This window comes from Leopardus geoffroyi, chromosome D4 (assembly GCF_018350155.1).
Source record: "Leopardus geoffroyi isolate Oge1 chromosome D4, O.geoffroyi_Oge1_pat1.0, whole genome shotgun sequence".
Lineage (NCBI taxonomy): Eukaryota > Metazoa > Chordata > Mammalia > Carnivora > Felidae > Leopardus > Leopardus geoffroyi.
Window position 1 is genome coordinate 74780268 of NC_059342.1, and position 12213 is coordinate 74792480.

Sequence of the window (12213 nt, forward strand, 5' to 3'; positions counted from 1 at the left end):
AATAATGCTGCTAGAAATATTTGTGTACAAGTCTTTTAATCAGCGTGTTAATCATTTTTCTTGGGTATCTATATACCTGGAAGTGAAATTCCTGAGTCATACAGTAACTCTACATTTAGCATTTTGAGAAATTGCCAACCTGTTTCTAGAGTGGCTGTATTGTTTTGCAATGCTTCCAGCCATGTATGAGGGTTCCATTTGCTTTATATCCTTGACAACACTCACTATTGTCTGTGTTTTATTTTAGCCATCCTGGTGGGCACGAAATAGTGGTATCTCACTATGGTTTTGATTTGTGTTTTCCTAATGGCTAATGATGTTGGGCATCTTTTCATGTTTATATTGGCCATTTATATATCTCGTTTGCAAGAATGTCTATTAAAATCCTTTGCCCATTGACAAATTGGATTGAGTTTTAAGAGTTCTTTCCATATCCTGGATATCAGACCATTATGAGATATATACTATTTGTAAATATATCTCACATTCTGTTGATTGTCTTTTCCCTTTCTTGGTAGTGTCCTTTGAAGCGCAAAAGGTTTTAGTTTTAATGAAGTTCAATTTAATTATTTTTTCTTTTGTTGCTCATGTTTTTGATGTCGTATCTAACAAACCAACCACCAAACCCAAGGTCACGAGGATTTACTCATATATTTTCTTCTAAGAGTTATATAGTTTTAACTCTTACACATAGGTCTTTAATCCACTTAGAGTTATTTTTTTTTGTATCTGGTGTGAGGTAGGGGTCCAACTTGATTGTTTTACATGCAGATATCCAGTGATCCCAGCACCTTTTGTTTAAAAGACTATTCTTTCCCCCATTGAATGGCCTTGGCACTCTTGCTGAGAATAGGTTGACCACAAGTGTACGAACTTAAATTTACTTCTTTCATTCCTTTTTTAAAAAATGTCTACTGATTTTGAGAGAGAGTGAGAGAATGAGAATGAGCTGGGTAGGGGCAGAGAGAGAGAGAAAGAGAAAGAATCCCAAGCAGGCTCTGGGCTGACAGTGCAGATCTGATGTGATGCTCAATCACGTGAGCTGCAAGATCATGACCTGAGCCAAAATCAAGAGTCGGACGCTCAACTGACTGAGTCACCCAGGTGCCCCTAAACTTAAATTTACTTCTGAGCATGTTGCAGTTAATATTGTAAGGGGCAGTCAAATGAGTATTTCCAGAAAGATTAAATGAGAGATGGAATGTGATGGGTGGCACTGTGGTTCCAGTTCCTTACTCTTGCCTGTAGTCGTACCTTTGCCGTAGCACCAACACGGGCAGAATATATTTCCTTGATTTTGACTTTGGACTTGACTAAGTGACTTGCTTTGGCCAATGATTTGTGTTGGCAAATGGGACAGTATTAGAATATTACAATTTTGAGCCTAGGTCTTAAAAGGCCTGTCTTGTTGCCATTTCTGTTCTAGCTCTTCTGCCTTTGACACAAAAGAATATGGCCCCATGAGCCATATTCCAGAAGCCATATTTCATAGTCCAGAAGGGAGCGGAGAGACATAGATCAGGGCCACGCCAGACAAGCACCCCAGCTAAGCCCAACTGAGACCAGCCAACCCCCATGCAACTCCCACACAAAGAAATGATAATAGGTGATTGTTACCACTGAGTTTTGGGGTAGTTTGCACACAGCCTTGGTTAAGTGAGACATGGGGCATGAGATCTCTCTCTCTCTCTTTTAAAGTTATTTATCTATTTTGAGACACAGAGAGAGAGAGAGCGTGAGCATTTGTGCAAACACATGAGCAGGGGAGGAGCAAAGAGAGAGAGGGAGAGAGAGAATCCCAGGCCGACTCTGTGCTGACAGTGGGCCCTGACAGATGTGGGGCTCAATCTCATGAACTGTGAGATCATGACCTGAGCTGAAACCGAGAGTCAGATGCTTAACCGACTGGGCACCCGGGCACCCCAAGATCTCTTCACATATACAAAGCACTGTCCCCATGAGAGTTAAGATGGAGATTTCTCACTTCACTTTGTTTTAAATCTGCTTCTGTTTGAATAGAGATCCGATCATTTAGAGACCTCGTGATGTTTGCTAGGTGTGGGCATTAGCACTATATTTTCCCGAAGTGTGGGGCAAAGCTCCCTGGTGGGAAGTAGGATGATGTAAGCTTGAGCGTGGACATGACCGTATGTAGCCCTAAATCCCATCATGAGAGAGAGAATCCTTCTTTCCCTTTTACTTGTATTCATTTTCATTGAGGCATAATTGACTATATTCGTTTTGTTTCAGGTGTACAACATAACGATTTGATATTTGTATACACCGTGGAGTGGTCACCCCAATAAGTCTAGTTACCATCTGTCACCATAAATAGTTACAAAAACGTTGTGTGTGTGTGTGTGTGTGTGTGAGATAAGAGTTTTGAAGAATCACTCCCTTAGCAACTTTCAAATATGCAAGACAGTGTTAACTGTAATAACCATGTCATGCACGGCCTCCCATGACTTATTTATAACTGGAAATCTGTACCTTTTGACATCCCCCTGCCATTTTGCAAGCCCCCTGTCCCCCTCACCTCTGGCAATCTGTTCTTTGTACCTATGAGCTTGTTTTGTTCGTTTGCTTCTTTTGACTTGTTTGTTTTGCTGTTTAGTTTCCACATATAAGAGAAATCGTACCTTTGGAAGTTTTTCAGGTACATAAAGGGAGAGGTCACAGGTGCTACCCACTCCGTGAGGCCTACAAATGGTTGATGATCTTACCCTCTCTTTTTTAAAAACTTTTTTTAATGTTTATTTTTGAGAGAGAGGGAGACAGAGGCAGAGACAGAGACAGAGTGTGAGTGGGGGAGGGGCAGAGAGAGGGAGACACAGAATCTGAAGCAGGGTCCAGGCTCCGAGCCAGCAGCACAGAGCCCAACACGGGGCTTGAACTCACGGACCACGAGATCATGACCTGAGCCGAAGTTGGATGCTCAACCGACTGAGCCACCCAGGTGCCCCTCTTTTTTTTTTTTTTTTAAGTTTATTTATTTATTTTGAGAAAGAGAGAGAGTGGGGGAGGGGCAGGGAGAGAGAGAGGGAGAGAGAGAATCCCAAGCAGGCTCCTCACCATCAATGCAGAGCCCGATGCAGGGGCTTGAACTCACTAAACCTGAGATCATGACCTGAGCCAAAGCCGGCTGCTTAACCAACTGAGCCAGCCAGTGCCGCACTGATCTCCCTTTTTAACAAAAAGAAAATAGCTTACAGGCTCAGAATCTTTGGCAGATGACAGCATGAGACCAGGGTTTAATCACCTTACTTTGTTTCTATTGTATTTATTTTAGTGTTGAACTTTTCCACTTATGGTAGTGATTGTACATTTGTTTTAGTGTAAAAGAATAAGATGGTTTAAAGAAAAAAATCAAGGAAATGATAGTAGGCAAATTGGTGGAGTCACAACGATGTGAAAAAACATGGTTTAGGAAATACAGGTTTATTGTCTGTGACCCATAATAAGCGTTATGGGGTAAATTTAGGTTTCCCTTCTACAAAGCTTGTGCAACAGCATCCTTCTGAATGTGAATTCATATCTTATCCATACTTTTTGAGCTGGAAATTTGTTTTATTCTTTCAAAGGGTTTGGGCTTCTCAATTTCCAGGAATCCTAACCCCTGGACCCCCTTCAAAGCCCCAAGGTGATTGTCGCAAATAAACCCTTTGGTGACTCTTACACAATCAATACCCAAGAACCCCTTGGAAAAAATCCTCTGTAAATTCACATTCTAAAAATAGGCTTGACTTTTGGATTGCTTCTAAATAAAAACATATTTTTCGATTACACTGGAGACAAAGAAAAAAATTTCCAGTATCAGTTTGAGACTTGTGGGAAAATGAAGAGAAGAAAAGTTTCACTGTTCTCGGGGAAGGTTTTGGTATTGAGATTTTGTCACGCTGGCTGACTTCTGAGTGTGTGTGTGTGTGGGGGGGTGGTGGTGGGGAGGAAGGAAGGGTAAGGACTGTCACCAGTCATTTAATATGCCACTTATTACTCAGATGTGACACCAAGTACAAAAGCGGCAGCAGGAAGACGGAGCTCGCATCCCTGTACATGCTGTGGTTCAGGGGCTCGTCTCTGAAGTCCTATGGTTTCTCTGAGTCATTACTGAATCATCTCTTTATTACAGTGAAACTTCACAGTGGCATCACTTGCCGTGGTGCAGAGCCAGAGGGCTTCATTCTGGGTCTTTTGGGGCAGCCGCCAAGAGGGCTTAGCTTCGGAAGAGGTGATGCATGCCCTTGGCAAGTGTCTGTCACCTGGGACAGCTGTGCAACAGTGGCAGAAAAATTCTCAGGAACTCCTGGTGGGCAATCCCTCTTGGTGCTGAGCTGTATGCTTCCTCCCTCCTCCTGCAGGACAGTGGGTAGAGTCAAAGGAGCCCTGGGTAGTGTAGGGTAGCATATAATGCAGACACAGATTGTGGGCTTCCCCCATTCCTTCCAAGATGTTTTCCCCTTAACACCAAGTCATCTGGGAGGTCCATGGCCCCAAAGATTACTCATCCTTAGGTGGATTCACACTTCTGCTCTTCCCACTCAGGGCAAATCACTTCCCTTCTCTGTGTCTCGTTTGCTCGTGTCTAAAATGGCACCCACAACTCCTGCCTTGCCCAGGGCAAGAGGAACCGGTGTGGATGAAGTTGTTACACTGTCCTGTGTGGTGTATTTTGGAAGGAGATCTGCACCTTCCCTGATGTCATACCAGGCTGCCTGTATGTGGCCACCCACGTCTCTGTGCTCCCTTTGTGAGCTTTTATGCTCACAAAGCTCCATCGTTTTACCTGACCCGGAAGGGGATGGGGTAAGTAGACTGGATGATAAACAAGCAAGCTCTTGGCCTCTGAACAGCAATACCGTTTATTCTGTCTCCTTAGAGCACACGCAGATCCCAGCACAGTGCCATATATGCATGGAAGATGGTGCATCAATATAACTGGGTTTGAGTAAGAATCTATACTTATTGTTGCCTTGCTGCTTGAAAGATGTAAACAGAGGGGTTGTAAGGAAACATACTCTCACATAGTGCTAAGCTATATGAGGAAAGAAGATAAGGCAAACACCAAATTCTTACAGAAAAAAATTTTTTTTTTTAAGAAAGAGATTCAAGGGGCGCCTGGGTGGCGCAGTCGGTTAAGCGTCTGACTTCAGCCAGGTCACGATCTCACGATCCGTGAGTTTGAGCCCCGCATCAGGCTCTGGGCTGATGGCTCAGAGCCTGGAGCCTGTTTCCGATTCTGTGTCTCCCTCTCTCTTTGCCCCTCCCCCGTTCATGCTCTGTCTCTCTCTGTCCCAAAAATAAATAAACGTTGAAAACAAAATTTTTTTTTAAAAAAAAGAAAGAGATTCAAGATTCCTAAATCAGTAGATTTCTCCACTGGTGTATCCACATCCATTCTTCCAGTATTTTCTCTGTCCGCTAATAGGCAAAGTAGCACCATCAAAGGGGTGGTGCCTCCGTATGTAACATACAGCAACTTTTCCATTTCCATCATCTGCCCCCCCCCCCCCGAATGTGCTTTATCGGTGGCCTCAGTGGATAAATGAGAAAGTGCTCTTTGTGAAGGAAGGTTTGAGATCACCGACAGTTGGCACCCTTTTCAGGATGATTCTTTCCTTAGCCTTATAACTGACTCACAAGACAGTTTGTTAACTCCCTGGGGATACGGAAGAGATGATTTCTTAAGACTGTTCTGATGAAGTGCATCTCAGGAACCAACAGCAGAAGACAAACCCTCTGGTTTTGGTAGGGGGTGCTGGAACCCCACAGGAGAGCTTATGGGCTTCTCCCACATAAGTCAGTTCGACATGAGGGGTTGAAGCCCACCTTGCAACCACCTTGCCCATATTTGGGCAAGGATACTTTCAAGGGGAGTCAGCATAATGACTCACTCATGAGTCTTAACTGTGTGCCAGGTAGTGTACTCAGTGCTTCGATCTGGAGCAACTACCTAGGATGAAATCCCAACTCAGCCCTCTGTCGGCTGTGTGACCTTGGACCATGGCTTCTCTGAGCTTCAATGTCCATGCCTATTAATGGGATCATAACTCCTCTCTGAGTTTTTTAAGGATTCTTTAAGATGTTGAACCCAAAGTTCTGGGTAAACACTCAATACCTAGTGTTGCACTTTGTTTTTGTTATTCGGACATTTTATACAAAATTCAGGACAGCCATGAATTTTGTGGCAGATGGAGCATTCTGCTGGTGCTGGGCTTCAGTGCCATGTTTGGATTTTTTTTTTCCTCCCAAGGGGAGAGATAAATACTTGAATCTCAAAGTAAGAGGATTTCTGAGTTGGAAATTAAATGAGTCAGATTTATAGAACTTTGGTTGCAAATCCAGTAACAATGATTTCCAGGTAGATAAAGGCAAAGTTGTTGATCTAGGCATTTTTTGAAAGAAGCTGTTCTTATGTATATTAAATGGAAAACACTTTTACTCTATTAAATTTGAAAGCCTTGAGATATTGTCCCAGCCTACAAGGGAGTAGGCAGTTTCGTCACAGAACTGTAAGGCTTTATAACACTGTAGAAAGCCTAAAACAGACTCCGAGCAAACGTTTCTTCCCTGTATAAAGTGCACACATAGGCTGTATAATTCGATGGTGGTAAATTAAAATGTATTTTTCTCTCTTCTCACTCTAAACAGGGCCACATAAACGTTGCCTGGCTGGATTTTGGGTATCTGACTGCTTCCTTCTTATATCTTTTTGGGTCATAAGCTTCCTTGTCCTGGGTCCAGGGCAGGAGTCAAGTAGCATAGTTAGATCTTTGTTCTCTGACCATGACTAGGTGCCTGAAGGTTATAGCTCAGGTCAGACTGAGAAGCTTCCGGCCCCCAAGACAGCCACTTCTATATCACTTGAAGAGCAGCAGTGAGAGAGCTTAGATAGCTCTCTCTCTATGTATCTGACATTGGTTTGTGCTTCATGTGTGTCTTTTTTTCCATAAATGCTTCCAGACCGAAGGGGAAATGTCACCTGGGTGTATAAACAGGTGTATCTCTGCCAGCATCTGATGGAAGGCTAACCCCTTCAGAATCTTCACTGTATGATCCTGGAAAAGGAAAGTGCCAGAAGGGACTTAAGAGGACATGCAGACCTACTCTTTCCCTTGCTCCATTATATAGGTTGGGATGGTGATGCCCAAAGAGGCGGCTATGAGACTAAGTTCTGGCCAATGACATATAAGCAGTAGTGTCCTATGTGACTTCTAGAAACATCCTTTTGTTCTTCCTCCATCCTGCTGGCTGGAATGTGAAGGTGATAGCTGGAACTTGAGCAGCCATTATGGATGATGAAGTGAAAGCCATTTTGAGGATAGTGGAGCATCCAGATAAGGACCCTGAGTGTCGGGCTTTGCAGAACATTATACAACTCCTGGAATGCCCACCTCCGGGCTTTGGATATGAGAGAATAAAGCCATGTGTTTAACAGGCTTTTTTTTTTTTTTCTAAAAAATGATTTTGTCAAATGCACCCGGATCTTGTCTTTAATGATATTCTATCTCATTCTGCCTTCAGATCAGTTTTCTTGTTGTTAAGAGGACAGAATTTAGGTCTTAGGAGTTCTGCTTAGGGGATGGTAGGACAAGGTCCTCCTAGATAAAGCAGTGGTCTGTGTGTCCTTTCCCGTAGACTGGGACGCCAAGAAGAAGACCAGGACTGAGTTTCCTCTGTAGTTCAGAGTTCAGCATAGGAAGTATAAGACACTGGTAAATGTTGTTGGGTCTTGTATCAGTTACTTATTGCCACAGTAGTGCTCAGTAATAAATAGCCACAAAACCTCAGTAGCTGATGACAATGCCTGTTTATTACTCGTGTCTGGGGTGCTCAGCTAGTCAGTTCTGTTGAAACTGGCTCAGCCTGGTCACACATCTGGGGAGTTGGCTAGCTACAGGATGAGTTTGGGTGGCCATGACTATATAGCTGGGGTCACTCGACTCTGCTTCACATGTCTCTCATATCCCAGCAGGCTAGCTCTCACTTGTGGAAAAGGCCACAAGTAATGAGTGAAAACATGCAGGCAATTTTTTCTTGCCTCTGCTTGTGATGTGTCTGCTAATATCCCATTGGCCAAAGCAAGTCCCAGGGCAGGACCCGAAGACAGAGTGGGAGAGCACTCCACTGTTAACATGGCAAAGGTATGAGCATAGAACAAGATGAGAATTGGGGCCTTGATGGATCCAATCTACTCCAGATGGACAACTGAAGGGATAGAGGGATGGATGGAAAAAGAGAGAAAAAAGGCAGACAATGGGAGGAAGTTCTATTCACCTGTGTCCATCACACGGGCAAAGGAGGCACTAGAGGGCACTTTCCTAAGTCTCTAATGCTCTCTCAGGTTAGCCACTCTGGGGCCATCTTGGTTTGGGGACTGCCCATGGCGCATAGGGGCTGGAGCTTTGTCACAGACCCAGGTTGTGGGGTGTTTATATTATGACTTGCTTCTCCACCGGGGAATCTTTGCTTCTGTGTGAGTCATTATGAAAGGCTTCACAAGCTTTACCTAGGGGTTGGGAAGAGTCTATTTTGGAGACAAGAAGCCTTTTCAGAGAGAACAATTCATAACACGAAGACAGTTGTGCTGTGGCCTGAGAACTGAACTGAGGAGCAAAGGACCTGGGTTTCAGTGGTGCCTCTGGCAAGTTAGACAAGAGCTTTTCTTGGGTAATTTCTAAGTACTACAGTACTTGTCAGTAAGAGAGGAGGCTACATTTTCTCTCAGTCTTCATGTCTGAGCTCCTGATTAATATATTCTTTAAGAAGATGAAAATCCCCATACTTTTAATAAATTTGGTAATTTAGTTTTCTGTTGTCAATATATTGAAGATCCTTCACCGTTAGTTGTTTCAAATACTTTCACAATAGTGCTTAAATATTTGTGTAAGTCATAAAATGATGGCCAGAGTAAAAATGTAAAGTCATAAAATGATAGTGTGGACATTAAAATAAAACATCGCTAATGTGGAAATTAATGATTTTAAATTTCATAATAGTCGATGCAAGAGATTTAGCAGTTAAACGTGACCATGTTTTCCTCAAAGATGGAGAAAAATTTAATTTGTTTTGATGGTGTTAGGATGAACACACTTGGTCATTTTCTTTCTTTTGTAGAAGTGATTCTGGCAGTTTCCGTGAATCTTCAACCCAAAGTGAATGCTTTGTTTGCTTAGTTGGTTTATTTATTTATTCTTAATTAATTAATTAAAAAAATGTTTCTTCATTTTTGAGAGTGCATGAGAGAAACACAGAGCACGAGTTGGGGAGGGATGGAGAGAGAGGGAGACACAGAATCCGAAGCAGGCTCCAGGCTCTGAGCTGTCAGCACAAAGCCCGATGCAGGGCTCGAACCCATGAACCGTGAGATCATGACCTCAGCCGAAGTCGCATGCTTAACCGACTGAGCCACCCAGGCACCCCAAAGTTATTTTAAATGCAAGCGAAATTAAATCCAATTCCTTGGCATCTGAAGATCCTATTGGTTTTTCAGGGTCAATGTCAAGAGCACCAAAGCAGGACAATTTCTGAGTAGCTGAATTCTGAATGCCTGAGATAGGCTTTTCTGATCCTTCCCTAACCCTTAAATTTTGGGAAACACTGAGGCCCAGAAGAGGAAAGAGATGTGCCTGCCTGCATCTCAGGGGTCCACCTGGAACACTGGATCCTCATCTTGGCCCTCTGCGCATTGCATCAGATCACCACCCTCCATCCTACACAGTTCGTGCCCCTTTAAACTGTGACTTGCCAGTCCCTAGAAGACTAATTCCCAACATATTTCTATATCTGCTTTCGGAAGAGAGGGGGAAGTGGAGCAATAGCTATTTCATTTCTTCATGGCTGGCTTTGGAATGTCGAAGAGATGCCTTCTTTGTCTTGGTGCACACTTTGTGATTTCACGTTATTACGAATGCAGAGTAGGAAAGAGATTGAAGGTGTCCACACCCAGCGCTGACAGCTGAGAGATGGAGGGGCCCCCAGGACCGCCTCAAATCTCCTTTGATCAGAGGGCAAATCGATCCTAAAGGAGTGTGGCCCAGGGACTCTGGCCCTGTCACTTTGTTTCACATGGGACAATAATGCCTGTGGGCAGAATGATGCCTTCTAATACAGGAGATTCACCTGCTGGTTCCTTGAGTTGAAACCTTGCCTCTGGAGTTTTACTTCTTCAGAGAGAATCTACAGTCCCGACCTTGCTTGCTGACAATGGCCAGGACTAGGCCTCTGGGATCACGATTCACAATGAATGACTTCTTTTTCTGTATCTTGTATTCTTCTAAATAGGATGAAACTGACTGCCTCTCGAGTACTGGTTTGGAAGGCATCTGGGGCGCTGGGGTTTGGAGTGAGTCTTCAGAGACCTTGAACTCGCATGGCTTTCTCATCAGAATCTGTACAATCACTTTCCCTTCTTTGACCTCAGTTTCCCCACTGCTAGAGATGATACCCATGTAGATATCATGCCAGGAGACTAGAGAAGGGCTGAAAAGGAAGAGCTCTGGCTCTTGTACATGCTTCAAGCAGAACAGTAAGCTGGAAGCAGCTCGAATTCTAATCAACTTTCTAAGTTGAGGATACATGCAAGATTGTGCTCAAAGCATTCTGCTGTTGCAAAGGAAGCCTAAACTCTTTCTCACCTCTTACAAACGTGGTCTATCCTTGCTGTCTGAGAACTTCTGTTGCTGAACATTCCCAGGGACATGCGAGGGGGCAGTGAGGAAACATAATTCCCCAAACCCTTCCTTGTCCATAACATCTCAGCAATGAGTGGACTTTCCTTCATCCTCTTACATGTGAATCCTTTCTTCATATCTCTGGTTGTTGGCCCTGGTTTGAACCCCTGAAGATCTCCCGAGTAGTAATTAGTCTCAGGAGCAGACTTGTTTTGTCCAAACTCATAAGAGACTGATGTGTAAACTAGATGCCACGGTATCAATTTACAATCTATGTAAATAAAAAAATTGTCAATTTTTTATTATATGATATGAATATATTGATTAAATTTTGAGATTAGGTTTTAGATGGAATACCCAAATAGCAGGCAGGGTCTGTATTTTATTATTATTTTTGCTCGATAATGCCACAGAGCAAATACCCTCCTCTCCCCATCAGAGGCTTATAATAACATATTTTTCTTACAGATTTGCAGCCAGTTCATGTGGCTCTGTTGGGCTTAGCTTGGACCAGCAGTTGGGGTCTGCTTTCCATGTCTTCATTCTAGGCACCTGAACTGAACGGGTAGATGTTACTTGGGGCAACTCTTATCATAGCAAACAGCAGGAGCATAAGAGATACGAGTAGAGGCATATGATGCCTCTTAAGGCTCTTGTTTGGAACTGGCACTCTGTCACTTTGACCCATGTCCCATTTGGCTAAAACAAGTCTTATGGACAAGTCCAGTGTTGATGGGCTTTTCTACTCAGAGGTGACATCAAGTCACAAAGCAAAAAGGATACATAGTCCTAATAATAATTATAGGGCAAGGAAGAATTGGGAATAGCCATCCACTCTACTACAGAGAACTATGTTATGTTCACATAGTGGGAGGCACTGGGGAGCCGTTCATCTCCCAGAGTAGCCATGGACTCAAGCTATGAACTTTGGTTTCTCCAAGAGAGATCGGAATTCTCGTAAAGATGGCAGATCTCAGGAGCTGAAAGTCCATTTGTCTTATTATCAGTCTTAGGGAGTAGACTGAGCTCTAGATTTGACAGTTTCTGCCACTTTCATGGTCTGCCTACAGGAATGCCACTCAATGCAGGAGAAAAGGGAGTGAAAATAGAGTCTGGACAGGGACAGGAAATTGAGAGTGACCAGTTCACCTACAGTACCAATGGCAGACACCGCCCAGCAAGTGTCCTGTCCCCTGTTGAGCTCCTGGTCCCCATGGTCTTCTCAACAAGGAGCTCCACGCAGTCATTGCGGACCCATCCACCTGAGAGGAAATCTATTTGCCGTCCTTGCACTAAGAAGAAATGTGTATGGTGCCACAGATAGAATATATGTTGTGAGAAATCAGCAAGGAGAGAGGCAAGGTGGTGGAAAGAAAACAGCTTGGACCTGGGAGGGATGTGGGTGCCAGTCCCAGCCCTGCCGGTTCCCTCCCGTGTGCCCGCAGGCAAGTGGTCTTCCCTTCTCTGACATCAGTTCCCCCTTGCTGCAGCTCACATCTATGATGGAAGATGTGGGGCTTAGTCTTGGCTTAGCTGTGTGTCC